Genomic DNA, 15,956 nt, shown 5'->3' with positions numbered 1-15,956 from the left:
ACTTTAAATGCCATTTCAATTCTGCCCAAACTAGATGAACTTCATGCTGCTGAAATATACAAGAGACTTAGGATGCTCCTTTTCAAGTCTGAAACCAAACTGTTGAATCAGCACAATACTTACCTGAAAACCGCACTCTGACGAAGTCCTGGTTCCATTCCCGGCCAATGCACAACTGAGTTTTGGAGACGCTTGTGTTGCAAGGGCCTTCACCCAAAGAATTTTACAAGCCTTATCAATTCTGACCAAACTAGGGTACTCCATGCTGCTGAAATATGGAAGAGACTTAGGATGCTCCTTTTCAATTTTGAAACTAAACTGTTGAGTCAGCACAATACCTAAGTTAAAAGCACATGCTGCGTTGTCACTTACTTCTTCCAATAAGCATTGGTGGTTTAGTGGGAGAATTCTCGCCTGCCATGCGGGTGGCCTGGGTTCGATTCCAGGCCAATGCACAACTGAGTTTTGAACAATGAGCCTTCACCCAAAGAACTTTAAAAGCCATTTCAATTCTTCCCAAACTGGACAAACTCCATGCTGCTGAAATATGGAAGCGACTTTGGATGCTCCTTTTCAATTCTGAAACCAAATTGCTGAATCAGCACAATACTTACCTGAAAAGCGCACTCTGCGAAGTCCTTGAAGTCCGAGTTTGATTCCCGGCCAACGCAGAGCAGAGTTTTGAACATTGAGCCTTCACCCAAAGCACTTCACAAGCCTTATCAATTCTGCCCAAACTAGGGTAGTAGACGAACTTCATGCTGCTGAAATGTACAAGAGATGCTCCTTTAGAAATTTAACCAAAACTGCTGAATCAGCGCAATACTTAGCTGTAAAGCGTACTCTCCGAAGTTCTTGGCCCTTTAACGAAAGCATTGGTGTTTCAGTGGTAGAATTCTCGCCTGCCACGCGGGAGACCCGGGTTCGATTCCCGGCCAATGCATAGCAGAGTTTTGAACATTGAGCCTTCACCCAACAAGCTTTAAAAGCCATTTCAATTCTGCCCAAACTAGACGAACTTCATGCTGCTGAAATATGGAAGAGACTTTGGATGCTCCTTTTCTATTTTGAAACCAAACTGTTGAATCAGCACAATACTTACCTGAAAAGCGCACTCTGTGAAGTCCTTGAAGTCCGGGTTAGATTCCAGGCCAATGCACAACTGAGCTTTGGAGACGCTTGTGTTGCAAGAGCCTTCACCAAAGGAACTTTAAAAGGCATTTCAATTCTGCCCAAACTAGACGAACTCCATGCTGCTGAAATATGGAAGAGACTTTGGATGCTCCTTTTCAAGTCTGAAACCAAATTGCTGAATCAGCACAATACTTACCTGAAAAGCGCACTCTGCGAAGTCCTTGAAGTCCGAGTTTGATTCCCGGCCAACGCACAGCAGAGTTTTGAATACTGAGCCTTCACCCAAAGCACTTCACAAGCCTTATCAATTCTGCCCAAACTAGGGTAGTAGACAAACTTCATGCTGCTGAAATATACAAGAGATGCTTCTTTAGAACTTTAACCCAAATTGCTAAAGCAGCACAATACTTAGCTGTAAAGCGCAGTCTGCAAAGTCCTTGGAGTTTTGAACATTGAGCCTTCACCCAACGAACTTTAAAAGCCATTTCAATTCTGCCCAAACTAGACGAACTTCATGCTGCTGAAATATACAAGAGACTTAGGATGCTCCTTTTCAAGTCTGAAACCAAACTGTTGAATCAGCACAATACTTACCTGAAAACCGCACTCTGACGAAGTCCTGGTTCCATTCCCGGCCAATGCACAACTGAGTTTTGGAGACGCTTGTGTTGCAAGGGCCTTCACCCAAAGAATTTTACAAGCCTTATCAATTCTGACCAAACTAGGGTACTCCATGCTGCTGAAATATGGAAGAGACTTAGGATGCTCCTTTTCAATTTTGAAACTAAACTGTTGAGTCAGCACAATACCTAAGTTAAAAGCACATGCTGCGTTGTCACTTACTTCTTGAAATAAGCATTGGTGGTTTAGTGGGAGAATTCTCGCCTGCCATGCGGGTGGCCTGGGTTCGATTCCAGGCCAATGCACAACTGAGTTTTGAGCAATGAGCCTTCACCCAAAGAACTTTAAAAGCCATTTCAATTCTTCCCAAACTGGACAAACTCCATGCTGCTGAAATATGGAAGCGACTTTGGATGCTCCTTTTCAATTCTGAAACCAAATTGCTGAATCAGCACAATACTTACCTGAAAAGCGCACTCTGCGAAGTCCTTGAAGTCCGAGTTTGATTCCCGGCCAACGCAGAGCAGAGTTTTGAACATTGAGCCTTCACCCAAAGCACTTCACAAGCCTTATCAATTCTGCCCAAACTAGGGTAGTAGACAAACTTCATGCTGCTGAAATGTACAAGAGATGCTTCTTTAGAACTTTAACCCAAATTGCTAAAGCAGCACAATACTTAGCTGTAAAGCGCAGTCTGCAAAGTCCTTGGAGTTTTGAACATTGAGCCTTCACCCAACGAACTTTAAAAGCCATTTCAATTCTGCCCAAACTAGACGAACTTCATGCTGCTGAAATATACAAGAGACTTTGGATGCTCCTTTTCAATTCTGAAACCAAATTGCTGAATCAGCACAATACTTACCTGAAAACCGCACTCTGACGAAGTCCTGGTTCCATTCCCGGCCAACGCACAGCAGAGTTTTGAATATTGAGGCTTCACCCAAAGAACTTTACAAGCCTAATCAATTCTGTCCAAACTAGGGTACTCCATGCTGCTGAAATATACAAGAGACTTTGGATGTTCCTTTTCAATTTTGAAACCAAATTGCTGAATCAGCACAATACTTACCTGAAAAGTGTACTCTGTGAAGTCCTTGAAGTACGGGTTCGATTCCCGGCCAATGCACAGCAGAGTTTTGAATATTAAGCCTTCACCCAAAGCACTTCACAAGCCTTATCAATTCAGCCCAAACTAGGGTAGCAGACAAACACCATGTTGCTCAAATATGCAAGAGATGCTCCTTTAGAATTTTAAACCAAATTGCTGAATCGATTTCAGGGTCAGAAGGGTTACATTGTAACGAAAGTGGACGAGGTGTGGCGTTTTCCACAACGGTCAAAAACTTAGTCACAAAACAATGTTAAAACATTTTTACAATACAAACAATCGGCCAATAGGCCGTGTTGACACAGGCGGTTTACCCTTTGTTGTGCAGAGCGAAAGACCGATGCAGCCTTACCACTGACCGGTAGAAATCATCAAGAAACAGCCTAAAGGTAAATTAGAATTTTATAAAGTCATTGTGGCTTGCTGATTGTATGGAAGGGAGTCAATGATGTAAGAAATGTGCGTATTACATGGAGGCAATTTCTTATAAGTTCAAGGAACTTCGCCTCTCCGACGGCAGAGAGATTGGTGTTTCTTAGATCACAGCTTCAAAACTAAGATATATACCGACAGGTATATATATAGAGAGAGAGATAATAACGGTAAAAATATTTGCTAACGGAAAGAGTCCATTTCGAGGAATAAATAAGTAAATAGAGTACTTACTAAGAAGCGCAAGAGGCGCAGTATTTTTGTGACGGATTATTATCAAGTGGCATGCCCCATTGACTCATTCCATCATATCAGCGTTACATGATATATTTGGCAAATTTAACGCACAAGTAAATTTTACTGAGATAAAAAAAATATTAATAAAATAATAATAATATTTTTTTTTTTAAAATGAAGGGAAGAGAACACTGTAAGTCCTACCAAATTGCGGATTGTGGACTCACCCTCACAGGTAAACTCTTTTGCATTCTTAGGGTTTGCTCTATTGAACCTATAGGTTATATGATTAATTAAATGTCTAGAGATTTGGCACACATTTTGAACCTTTTCTGTCTGTGCACGAGAATGCATATTCACTTGATTTTCATAGCATTTTAAATTGATTAAAACTTTAAAAGTTATAAAAGGGTTAAAAAGAAAAAAATTATAATAATAATAAATAAATAAATAAAATATGGGAAAAACAGGTAGCAAAGCACATCCTGAGACACATGCTATGGTATGTACAGGGTGCTCATATGTTGATCCTAATATCACATTTATGAGTGTGAATTATTGGGAAGGATGTTTGAACCAGTATGATTCATTGATTAAAGAATGTGCTTTTCCTGAAAAATGCAGTTTTAGCCTCAGACAGTTAGAACAACTGAAACTTAATTTAGAGACAAATGAGAGAGAGACCCCTAAAACAAAGAGCGAAGTGCAGTTTTTAGCAGACTGGAAAGCATTTGATGAATGGCAGAGCGAGGCACATAAAAGAGAGAAAAAATGTCAGACAGGGCCCTCACCTGTTTCTCCGTGTGCTAAATTGCAGAAAGCTGATCCCGAACTGGACTCCGCCCCACCACGATGCCTACAGCCAGTAAGGAGGGAGGAACCTGCAGTTTCAGAGGCATCTCCTCACGATGAAGCGGCCAGCCTACGCCATTCCATCCGAACCTGTCAGAACTGAGCCACCAACCCCCACCGAACTATGCTTCAGCCGCCCTAGCTTCACCAGTGGCATTACACACGAGATCCCAAGTGAAGGGACCAACAACATTGCTGCCTGAGGGCTTCAGACCAATAAAATCGGATAGAGAATGGACAATGCACACCGTGGTAAATGCCCCAATACTAGAAGCGGCAGGAGAAGGAGGCCCTGTGCTAGTTCACAGACCCTGGACATTGGAAGACATCAGGAACAGCATGACGCATCTGCTGGCACTCCGCGAAGTAGGAGGACGAAAATTTGGGGATGAACTTCAGATATTCTGCAGAGAATTCAGACCCACCACTCATGAACTACGACGACTGCTCATGGCAAAACTTGGCACAGACTGGTTCAAGGTTTCACGTGAATTCCCAGAGGATGATGTCCACCTGATCAACCCACAGTGGGATGATGATGTCAAGACAAGGTACACAGCACAAAATCGCGGCACTCCAGCAGAGGCTGACGTACACCTTTCCTGTGCGACTGGACATGACAAAAATAGCGATGTGTAAACAACAAGACTCAGAGACTGTATCACAGTACCTGTCCAGGCTCACTGAAATCCATGATGAAAACTCAGGCTTGGAGAAACCCGACGCTCTGGCAGCTGGGCTGGCTGCCATCACAGCATGGGAGGCACATCTCAGAAACAGCATTATGAGCGGCATGAAACCAGAAATTGCCGCTATAATCAAACAACAATGTATCACCTGGGACACCAGAAACCTCACACAAGTGGAAAGGTATGCAATCCACATGGGGAAGCTCCTACGAGAGGTTAAGGAAAGAAAGATGGAGAGGAGAGGAAGACCAAAAGCACGCAGACGAGGAAGACCCGGCCGTCAGGGCTATGGACCAGGATTAGACTGTTACAACTGTGGAAAAGTTGAACATTTTGCAAGAGACTGTACAGAGCAGAAGCGAACTGACGGGTGGAGCTAAGGGAAGGGTGAGGCACCTGGGAACAGAAGAGATGACATCAGATACCACACTTTCAGTTAGCTCACAAAGAACAAGAATATATGCACACACCCACATCCAACATTAGTCAGACTGACAATTCACAAATGTCTGAACCAGTCATGACCCTTAACCTTTTAAAGTATAATATCTCTCCTTTTACACAGTTACCATGTATATCTCTTGTAGTTAATGGGCAAAGTGTCACATTTTTGGTAGATTCAGGAGCAATGTATTCAGTAATAAAACACTGCGAATTAAAAGAATCCCCGAAAACGAGTTCACGGTCACTGCACTCCATGGGTGTAACAGTACATTCAGTATTAGACCTAATTTCGTCTTCATGTCCAGTCAATCTACTGGGCAGGGACTTAATGTGTGTTTTACACTTAAATTTTATGTCCTCACCTCAGGGAGTAACAATAACTGATGACTCATCTTTGGGACCACCCTTTGTTAAAGAAACAGAGCTCTGTGTTCATCAATGGTCCATGCATAACAAGCCTGGAGCCTGTGCTCGTTTGTTGACATTGGCACATGATAAGATGAAGGACAACTATACTGATTTTATGCTGTCCTCTGCCCTTCATTGTACAGCGCAAGTGCATGAAGGAAGAGACTTTAATTTTGAGAAAGAATGATTTATGGATATCCCAGAAAGTGATGATTCTGTCCCAGAATCAGCACCTCACATCTCATTAGCCAAAATATAAAGCAAACAGTGGAAAGACGTGGGACCATGGGTCAAATTATGTGAGAGTGAAAAAATTACAGATTGGGAACATGAACCTACCTCCAACATATCGTACAACCCGACACTGGGAGTTTATAAAAAAATTCTTTCAGTAAATGTGCAAGGTTAACTGGGATGTCCTTTGTCATGACAAGGGAATGTTTCTGAACCTTTGGACAAGCCCTATACCCCTATATATACACCCACAATTGAAGAAGGTGCCTCTCAGGCTGTAGGCCCAAGGGAAACAAGATGTTGAACTCTACCACTGAACCACCAATGCTTATCTTAAAGGATCAACGACTTCATAGACTGTGCATTTCAGGTAAGTATCGTGGTGATTCAGCAATTTGGTTTCAAATTTGAAAAGGAGCATCCTAAGGCTCTTCCATATTTCAGCAGCATGGAGTACCCTAGTTTGGTCAGAATTGATAAGGGTTGTGAAGTTCTTTGGGTGAAGGCTCTTGCAACACAAGCGCCTTCAAAACTCAGTTGTGCATTGGCCGGGAATCTAACCCAGACTTCAAAGACTTCACAGAGTGCGCTTTTCAGGTAAGTATTGTGCTGATTCATCAATTTGGTTTCAAAATTGAAAAGGAACATCCCTAGGATCTTGTATTTTGAGCAACATGGACTTTGTCTGCTACCCTAGTTTGGGCAGAATTGAAAAGGCTTGTAAAGTTCTTTGGGTGTAGTCTCAATATTTAAAACTCAGTGCATTGGCCGGGAATCGAACCCCCCGTGTGGTAGGTGATAATTCTACCACTGAACCACCAATGCTTAGTTTAAAGAATCAAGGACTTCGCAGAGTGCGCTTTTCAGTTAAGTATTGTGCTGATTCAGAATTTGGTTTCAAAATTTAAGAGGAACACTCTAAATCTCTTGTATATTTCAGCAGCATGAAGTTCATCTGCTACCCTAGTTTGGGCAGAATTGATAAGGCTTGTGAAGTGCTTTGGGTGAAGGCTCAATATTCAAAACTCCATTGCGCACTGGCCGAGAATTGAACCCACACTTCCTTAGTGGCAGGCAAGAATTCTACAACTGAACCAGAAACGCTTATCTTAAAGGATCAAGGACTTCGCAGAGTGTGCTTTTCAGGTAAGTATTGTGCTGATTCAGCAATTTGGTTTCAAAATTGAAAAGGAGCATCCTAAGGCTCTTGTATATTTGGGTGAAGGCTCTTGCAATACAAGCATCTTCAAACTCAGTTGTACATTGGCCGGGAATCTAACCCGGACTTCAAGGACTTCCCAGAGTGTGCTTTTCAGGTAAGTATTGTGCTGATTCAGCAATTTGGTTTCAGAATTGAAAAGGAGCATTGCATGTCTCTTCCATATTTCAGCAGCATAGAGTACCCTAGTTTGGGCAGAATTGATAAGGCTTGTAAAGTAATTTGGGTGAAGGCTCTTGCAACACAAGCAAATGAAAAGGAGCATCCTAAGGCTCTTGGATATTTGAGCAACATGGACTTTGTCTGCTACCCTAGTTTGGGCAGAATTGATAAGGCTTGTGAAGTGCCTTGGGTGAAGGCTCAATGTTCAAAACTCAGTTGTGCATTGGCCAGGAATCTAACTCAGACCTCCCGCATGGCAGGTGAGAATTCTACCACTGAAAGACCAATGCTCATCTTAAAGTATTAAAGACTTTGCAGAGTGTGCTTTTCAGGGTAGTATTGTGCTTATTCAGCAATTTGGTTTAAAATTCTAAAGGAGCATCTCTTGTATATTTCAGCAGCATGGAGTTCGTCCACTACCCTAGTTTGGGCAGAATTGATAAGGCTTGTGAAGTGCTTTGGGTGAAGGCTCTATATTAAAAACTATGCTGTCCATGCCCGGGAATCGAACCTGGACTTCAAGGACTTCGCCGAGTGCGCTTTTCAGGTAAGAATTGTGCTGATTCAGCAATTTGGTTTCAAAATTGAAAAGGAGCATCCTACGTCTCTTGTATATTCCACCAGTATGGAGTTCTTCCGCTACTCTAGTTTGGTCAGAATTTATAAGGCTTGTAAAGCTCTTTGGGTGATGGCGCAATATTCAAAACCCAGTTGTACATTGGCAGGAATCAAACCCAGGCCTCCCACTTAGCAAGTGAGAATTCTACCACTGAACTACGACTGCTTATCTGAAAGGCTCAACGACTTTGCAGACTGCACTTTTCATGTAAGTATTGCGCTGCTTCAGTAATTTGGTTTGAAATTTGAAAAGTAGCATCCCACGTCTCTTGTATATTTCAGCAGCATAGAGTTGCTGCAATTACTTGTCCGCTTCTGACATGGACATCAGTTGAAAGTGCCACTTTCTTCTCCTGCACCACGGATCCTATGTGCTTGAATTTCTGAACCTGTTTGCTCTAGGGTCCATTGAGGTGGACATTGGCCCGCAACCCATCCGTTGTTAAAACTTTGGTCTTGTCTGCATTGATTTTGAGGCCATACAGCTCGCAATGCGGGTGATGCTAGATAGAATGTCAGTAGGTTTGGCGTCAATATTGGCGAAGATCACACTGTCATTGGCAAACATCAAATCAGTCACATATTTGTTCTCGTCATACTGAACTCCACGCCTCGCTCGAGTGCTTTTCTCATGACAGCATCAATCACTGTGTTGAAGAGCAGAGGAGTGCAGCATCATCTTGGAAGACTCTGTTTTGAATGGGAAACTCCTTCAATAGTTCATCCTGTATCCGCATGGAACTGTTGAGCCGTCGTATGACATTTTCAGGAGTCGATTGACCTTGTCGGGGACATGCTCAACCTCCAATGTTCTCCATAGGGCTGGCCAGTGGGCACAGTCGAATGCACACTTGAGGTCTATAACGATGATGATGGTGCGATTCCCACATCTAATTCTTTCTTCCATCTGTTGACAAATGGCGAAGATTTGATTGTGATGGTAAATTGAATAATGGAATTCATTATTGTGATAATCCACGGTTCAGCCTAAATCCCGCCTGTCCTTCTTGACTCGTCTGTTTCTGCAGCCTGGATTGGATTATCTTCATAAAACCTGTGCCGGTAATGGACAGGAGGCTGATGCCGCGGTAGTTTTCGCACTCCCGGCTTCTTTCCAAGCAGATCATATTTGCTTCGAGTGCCAGATAAGTGGCAAGAGTGCATGAAGTCTGATGGCAGTTTTCACTTTGTCAACTGTAGGTTCATTGTTGTGGAATGGATTCACTGGTGGGTCTATAGGTGGTGGATCTGCCGGTGGATTGTGATTGTATAGTTCGTCGAAAAATTCTTTCCACCATCGTAGGTGTTCAGTGGGAGACCTCACAAAGTTTCCATCCACTTTCTTGATGTTCCACTCAGTGTCTTGAGCATTTGGTACCAGGTCTGGTATTCTTGCCTAGATGCAGCTTCCTTGAAATCAGCTGCTACTCTATTCCAGTAGGCTTCTCGTTCTGTCTTCAACATCTGCCACACTTCTCAGTTCAGGTGCCAGTATTGCTTAAGATCTATGTGTTTGGTATGCTTCCACTTGTCCACCAGGATCAGGCATTTGTCCAAGATCCATGGCTGTGTCCAGCAGCAGTTTGGTGGGTAGAGAGGAGCTGCACTTTCTATGATTGCTTGTGATACCTGCTGTTCTTCATAGTCCAAATCATCCGAATGAGCTAGAGCTGCGAATTTGTTGGAGAGGGCGATTTGGAATTCTTGCTTGGTTGCTGGGTCCATAAGATGCATCCAATTTGGCTGGGCTGATGGTGGTGCCTTGCGCTTTGCCCGTTGAAGTTGCAGTTGTAGCTTAGCACAGAAGTGATAGTGGTCAGATCCGCAGTCTGGTCCCCTCATTGCACGGACGTTCTTTAGCGATGATCGAAAGCGGGAGCTGTTCAGAAAATAGTCCAGGACAGCAGTGTCCTTGCCGGATAGATGGCGCCATATAAGCTGATGTTTGCATGGATGTTGGAAGTGGCTGAGTCTGATGATCAGGTTGTTGAATGCAGCAAAGGACAGTAGACATAGACCACTGTCGGTGTTTGTTCCTACTCTGAACCTGTCTAATGCCCCTTCCCATCCAGCCCTGACCATCACACTTCGTGTTGTCCCTCTGTCGACCATGAACCTAACACCTTGTCTCAAGGATAATACATAATCAGAAACAAGGGAATCGGGTGAGCATCTAAACCAGGAAAATGTGCAAGTAGAAGTATTTATAATCACAGAAAATAAGGCTTGGACTTTAGAACAAAATGCACAATAAGACTTTGCATCAAGACAATGGCATAGTTGGGTAGACAGACCTAATCAGAACTAAACACAGAACAGGTGAACACATTTAGGCAACAAACCATTGACCGGATAACCAAACAAGCATGAACACATCACATTCATTAGCATAAGAAACGCAAGGTAAAGGGGGAAACCATGTCAAGACATTCGAATTTTTAAAATGCCCCATTGTGTTTAAATCATTTAACAGAAATCTATTTAACCATGAGTTTCCTAAACTTCATTACTATACTAAATAAACCTTGTTGCTTGATGTGAAAAAATGGTCTGAATAAAAGCCATTTGTGCCATATTTTATTTTTCTATTTAGACAATATGTATCAATTAACTAAATTAATTTAAAATCATACATAGTGTCCTAAAGTGCCAGGCAAAATGAGCAGAGCATACACTGTGTGGCCAAAAGTATGTGGACACCTGACCACCTCACCTATAGCTTTTTGAACATTCCTCTCCAAAATCATTGGCATTAATATGGAGTTAAAAATGGGTGTGGCTGAAACACCTCAACTCAATCATTATGAGGGATCCATGTGTCATCGAGGCCTGGACTCCACAAGACCTCTGAAGGTGTGCAGTGGTATCTGACACTAAGATGTTAGCAGCAGATCCTATAATTCCTATAAGCTGTTAGGTGGGGCCTCCATGGATAAGACTTGTTTGTCCAGCACATCTCACAAATGCCCAATTGGATTGAGATCCCTGGAGTTTGAAGGCCAAGTGTAGCAGGGCACATTATCCTGCTGAAAGAGGCCACTGCCATTAGGGAATACCGTTGCCATAAAGGGGTGTACTTGGTCTTCAACAATGTTTAGGTACATGTCAAAGTAACATCCACATGAATGCCAGGACCCAAACTTTCCCAGCCGAAGATTGTCCAGAGCATCACACTGCCTCCGCTGTTTTTCCTTCTTCCCATAGTGCATCCTGGTGCCATCCCTTCCCCAGTTAAGCACACATGCACACAGGCATCCAAATGATGTAAAAGAAAACATGATTCATCAGACCAGGTCACCTTCTTCCATAGCTCCATGGTCCCATTGTAGGTGGACAGGGGCATGGACACTCTGACTGGTCTGTGGTTTACACAGCCGATTACACATTAAGCGGTGATGCACCTTGTGTTCTGACACCTTTCTATCATAGCCAGCATGAACTTTTTCAGCAATTTGTGCAACAGTAGCTCTTCTGTGGGATCAGACCAAATGAGCCAGCTTTCTCCACGTACATCAATGAACCTTGGGGTCCATGACCCTGTTGCCAGTTCACTCTGTGGCAGGATAAGTGATTTAACTATCCTATTGTCTCTGCTCGGAGTATGGCTTTGGCAGACCAATAGGGTGGAGTTACCCGATTATTTAAGGACCCTTATTTTGGTAGCCGCATGTGTGTCTTGGTGATTTGGAGTTCCTCGCTCCCTGGCACTTCCGGGTCCTACTTCCGTTCAGGTACCTTGAGGCTTTGAAGAGATCGCGTTCAATGATTGTAATATTGGCCGGTGGCTGAATGATATGTGTATTTATATTGAGCCGTGGTACCTATGAGTAATCATACAACTTTGCGTCTGGTGTTTGTTCTACCCAATGGTAAGTACACCTCTCCCTTTTCCACATTGGGGCTTGGTAGATTTAGTTTGACACTCCGATCTTTGTGTTAAGGTAAGAGTGGGGAGTTGAGCATCTAAATCTTCTCTAAGACAAATCCCTTGCTGAAGAAGTTACATGTGACGCCGCTGCTGTTTTGCTTTATGGTCATTTTCTTGATCTGTTTAGCTTTATAGTCATTCTCTTTCTTGTTCTACTTATAGTTTTGTTTAACTGCTTTGTTTATGGCCATTTTGCAGGGCTGGTTCGGTTACAGGCTTGCTGCTGGTGTAGTTTTTTTTAATTATTATTATTATTCGTTGTGCTAGTGTCTGTTTGTTGTGTGTGTGGTGGTGGTTTTATTTATTTATTTATTTATTTATTTATTTATTATTATTTTTTGTATTATTTTATGTATTTTTGGCTTATGTTCTGCAAACACATAGTGTGATGCTAAGAGGTAAATTAGTGTTTTCACAGCCTCAGACCTGTTCTTTCAGGTTTGTTTTTACATCTAACCACCTTATTATGGATGGGGTGTATGTTGTGCCTTATTGTCTCCATGCTATAGTGGCTATATTCTTCATTCTATTTACTTTTTACCATGATTCTGGTTCTGCTTAGGTGCTGTTAACTGCCTCTGTTTCATGTGGTGGTGTCAGTGGGCCTGGGTGTTATAGCCACCACACCACGGTGTCTGTAATTTTTTTCTTTGTTTACTGTTTGTGCAATTTTGGGTTAACCGGTGTTTTTCTTTCTCTCCAGGAGCCAGTGAGTCTTGGTGTGGGACAGGGGAGGCTACCTGCATTTATTCTGTGGTGTGTGTTTCACAGCGTGCTCAGTGTGTCAACACAATAACTTCCTTATGGTGTAGGTAGTGTTTGATGATTTTGGTGTGACTTGAGGTGGGTTTGAATGACCTACTGAGCTGTTGCTGGCCTACCTTTTTCCTGCCAAGCCTGAGCCTGGAGAAGTGCTTAGTTTTAAAATCCTTATTGTGCTTCATGGGAGAGCGATTTTATTTGTATGTTAAGTTTTAATGATGCTGAAGTGTTATAATAAAATATAACTTTTATATTCATACTCATGTCTCACTCTCATGTTCCTTGCCCCGATTGGTAAAACTTATGTCTGCCTTTATTTGGGAGTATTTCCCTGGTTCTCCCCCAGGGTGGCGTAGTTGGATTTTATTAAATTTGGATAAATGTTTCCCTCCACTTGGGAATGCCACAACTGTTTGCACAATGTCTCCACATGGTCATTCAGATAGACCTATCCTTGTGGATACATTTGGTCCCCGCCAACATATATAAACATGCCCCTAAAACACACACACACACACGTGTGCATATTTTGCAGACCGTCATAACTAGTTCAGTGTTTCAGTGTTACCACGGAGACAGGTTTCCTAAGAGAAAGCATCTTATATTTTGAGCTTTGGAATGGCCTTATTGCAAGATGTACATCAACAGTGAAAGTAATGGCACTCAGCCTTTAAAAAGCTTTAAGTTTATCTGTTTGTCTTTGCTAGTTTATCAAGGAAAGGATAGCTCTTCATCTCTCTATTTTCACAAATCTGCAGCCAGGCATAGACTATCTATTAGGGAAGAGTCAAGCTGTCAGTAAACATGTACTTATTGCTTTATGTGTCAAAATACTGTAAGTAACAAATACAGGCTTTAAAAACACTATTGTTAAGAAAACAATGAGAAATTTATACAAAATATGCATACTTCACTATGTGAACACATTATGCCAAGCATTAATGTGGGATATTTAGCAATATGTGTCTCTTAATGTCAAAATCCTTACATTCATTACATTTCAGAGACGTTAAGTTGCTCTGATGTATTAGATCCTATGTATAAATTCTGTCTGCTTATAGAGAAAATGAATATGCACTTTTAACTTGCCTCTTAAACAGATATCTACTATATTGTTTAGTGTTTGTCTCTTTAGTGTCTCTGCAGAAAGAATCAGATATTTTCGAATGCCTGCCTGACATTCCTAACTGACTGCATGCAACAACAGCTATCCTTGAACGTTAATTCATTCCAAAGAATATATTGCAAAATAATATATACTCCGCAATAAACATTCTCTCACATTCAACTGTTTTAATTTCCAGGAAATGTCTTAACATGTGTAAATATTTGTATTATATAAAAACATTCAACAACTGAGACAGAAACTGAGCTATTTTCAGACATTTGATGAACAGAAATGGAATCCCTGAACAAAGGGGGGGGTTCAATATCAAAAGTAACAGTCAGTATCTGATGTACCCACCAGCTGCTCTAAGTACTACAGTACATCTCATCCTCATGGACTGCACCACCAAATGTGAGATGTTACTCCACTCTTCTACTAAAGCATTTGCAAGGTCTCGATCATGTCTGGGGGGATACATAGTTATATGTAATTTTCCACTGCAAGTATGATCAGCTGTCCTTCCCATCTCCTTGTAGCACTGTCTTAGACATCTTACATTACAAACATTGCAGTTTATTGCTCTGGCCACATCTGCAGTCCGCAGGCCTATGGCATGTTCACGCAGGTGAGCAGGCACCCTAGGCATCTTCCTTCTGGTGTTTTTCAGAGTTAGTAAGAAGGTCTCTTTAGTGTCCTAAATTATTGTAACTGTGACCTAAATTGTCTACCGCCTGTAAACTCTTCGTGTCTTAAGGACTGTTCCACAGGTGCATGTGCAATAATTGTTCATGGTTCATTGAACAAGCATGAAAAACATTGTTTAAACCCTTTCCAGTAAAGATTTGTAAAGCTTATTTTGATTTTACAAAATTATTTTTTAAATACAGTCTCCTGAAAAAGAAGCGTTTCTTTTTTTGATAAATATGTATAGTTTGCTAAATAGTCCTGGAAAATTTTTTTAAGAGTGCCATTATTAACTCAATTTACTGTCAAAATTTCATTTTGTTGTTTGTTGCACAAACTCAACATAATATAACAAATATAGTGATATGACAGATAATATGACAAATTTAGTGGTTTAATAGCTCCAAAGATCTAGTTTTTAATCCAAATTGAATCATTATCATTAAAGAATCGAAGAAATCCTTGTGTTATATAACTGAATATAACTGAAAATTCCACATTGCTCCAAATTCCGCCTCCAAACATTCAATATTCATGGAAAAAGAAAAGCAAAATGTGTACTGACAGTGATGCACAACAGCATTGTGTTCATTATGAAAGAGGCATCTTTCTCCAGCTGGCAAGCACTGTCACTCAAGCATGGTATAATGGGAATTTCTACACAACACTTGTTCAGAATTGGCAGGAAACTGAGGTAAAGACTGACACGTTGAAGCTGGAGACATTTCAGGCCTCTATATTATGCTGTCTGCTCCGACCTCGAGTTTCTACCCTTTATCTAATGTTTACTTTTAGATTGCACAAGCCTCCGGCATGATGAGTACAATAGAAATATTAAAAATAGCAGTGGACACATAAAAAAAAAAAAAACTATCAGAGATATGTCAAACATTTTTATTATTGGAAGTGAAGCCCAGTGGAAAGATGCTTTAACTCTGTGCCTCTGAAAGACATTTTATTTTATTTGATCTATTATTTATTTTGAAACTAAACTCATCTTTAAAAATAATATTAGCAATATCTACATGAAAGTGCAATGTATAGTCACTTCTAACAGAAGTGACTTCTAAGACCACTCTCCACTCAGAACTAAATTGGATTACTTTATTGTCTTCTTGGTCTACCTAAAAGCTGTAACAAAATCAATGGCAGAAAAAAAAACTAGTAGCGGCATAGGGAATTGGAGATAGGGAAACACTAAAATCAATATCGACAACATACAGTGAGTTCAGAATAATGGCTTCAGATGTGCAATAAAGATAGATAGATAGATAGATAGTCATCAAAGACTGACTACAAAAAAGGATATCTGTTAA

General features: G+C 41.4%; 3 non-coding genes across 3 annotated transcripts; all 3 read left to right on the top strand.

Moving 5' to 3' along the window:
- The first annotated feature begins 384 nt into the window (after positions 1-384).
- Positions 385-455, top strand: trnag-gcc (transfer RNA glycine (anticodon GCC)). The gene has a single exon. It is a non-coding gene; the product is annotated as a tRNA-Gly (tRNA).
- A 417-nt stretch (positions 456-872) lies between these two features.
- Positions 873-943, top strand: trnag-gcc (transfer RNA glycine (anticodon GCC)). Its single transcript has one exon. It is a non-coding gene; the product is annotated as a tRNA-Gly (tRNA).
- Positions 944-1,989: 1,046 nt separating this feature from the next.
- trnag-gcc (transfer RNA glycine (anticodon GCC)) lies at positions 1,990-2,060 on the top strand. The gene has a single exon. It is a non-coding gene; the product is annotated as a tRNA-Gly (tRNA).
- The last annotated feature ends 13,896 nt before the right edge of the window (positions 2,061-15,956 follow it).

The sequence above is a fragment of the Ictalurus furcatus genome, chromosome 3, assembly GCF_023375685.1.
Source record: "Ictalurus furcatus strain D&B chromosome 3, Billie_1.0, whole genome shotgun sequence".
NCBI lineage: Eukaryota > Metazoa > Chordata > Actinopteri > Siluriformes > Ictaluridae > Ictalurus > Ictalurus furcatus.
The sequence above is the reverse complement of the archived record's forward strand: the minus strand, read 5'-3'. Positions and strand labels throughout refer to the sequence as shown.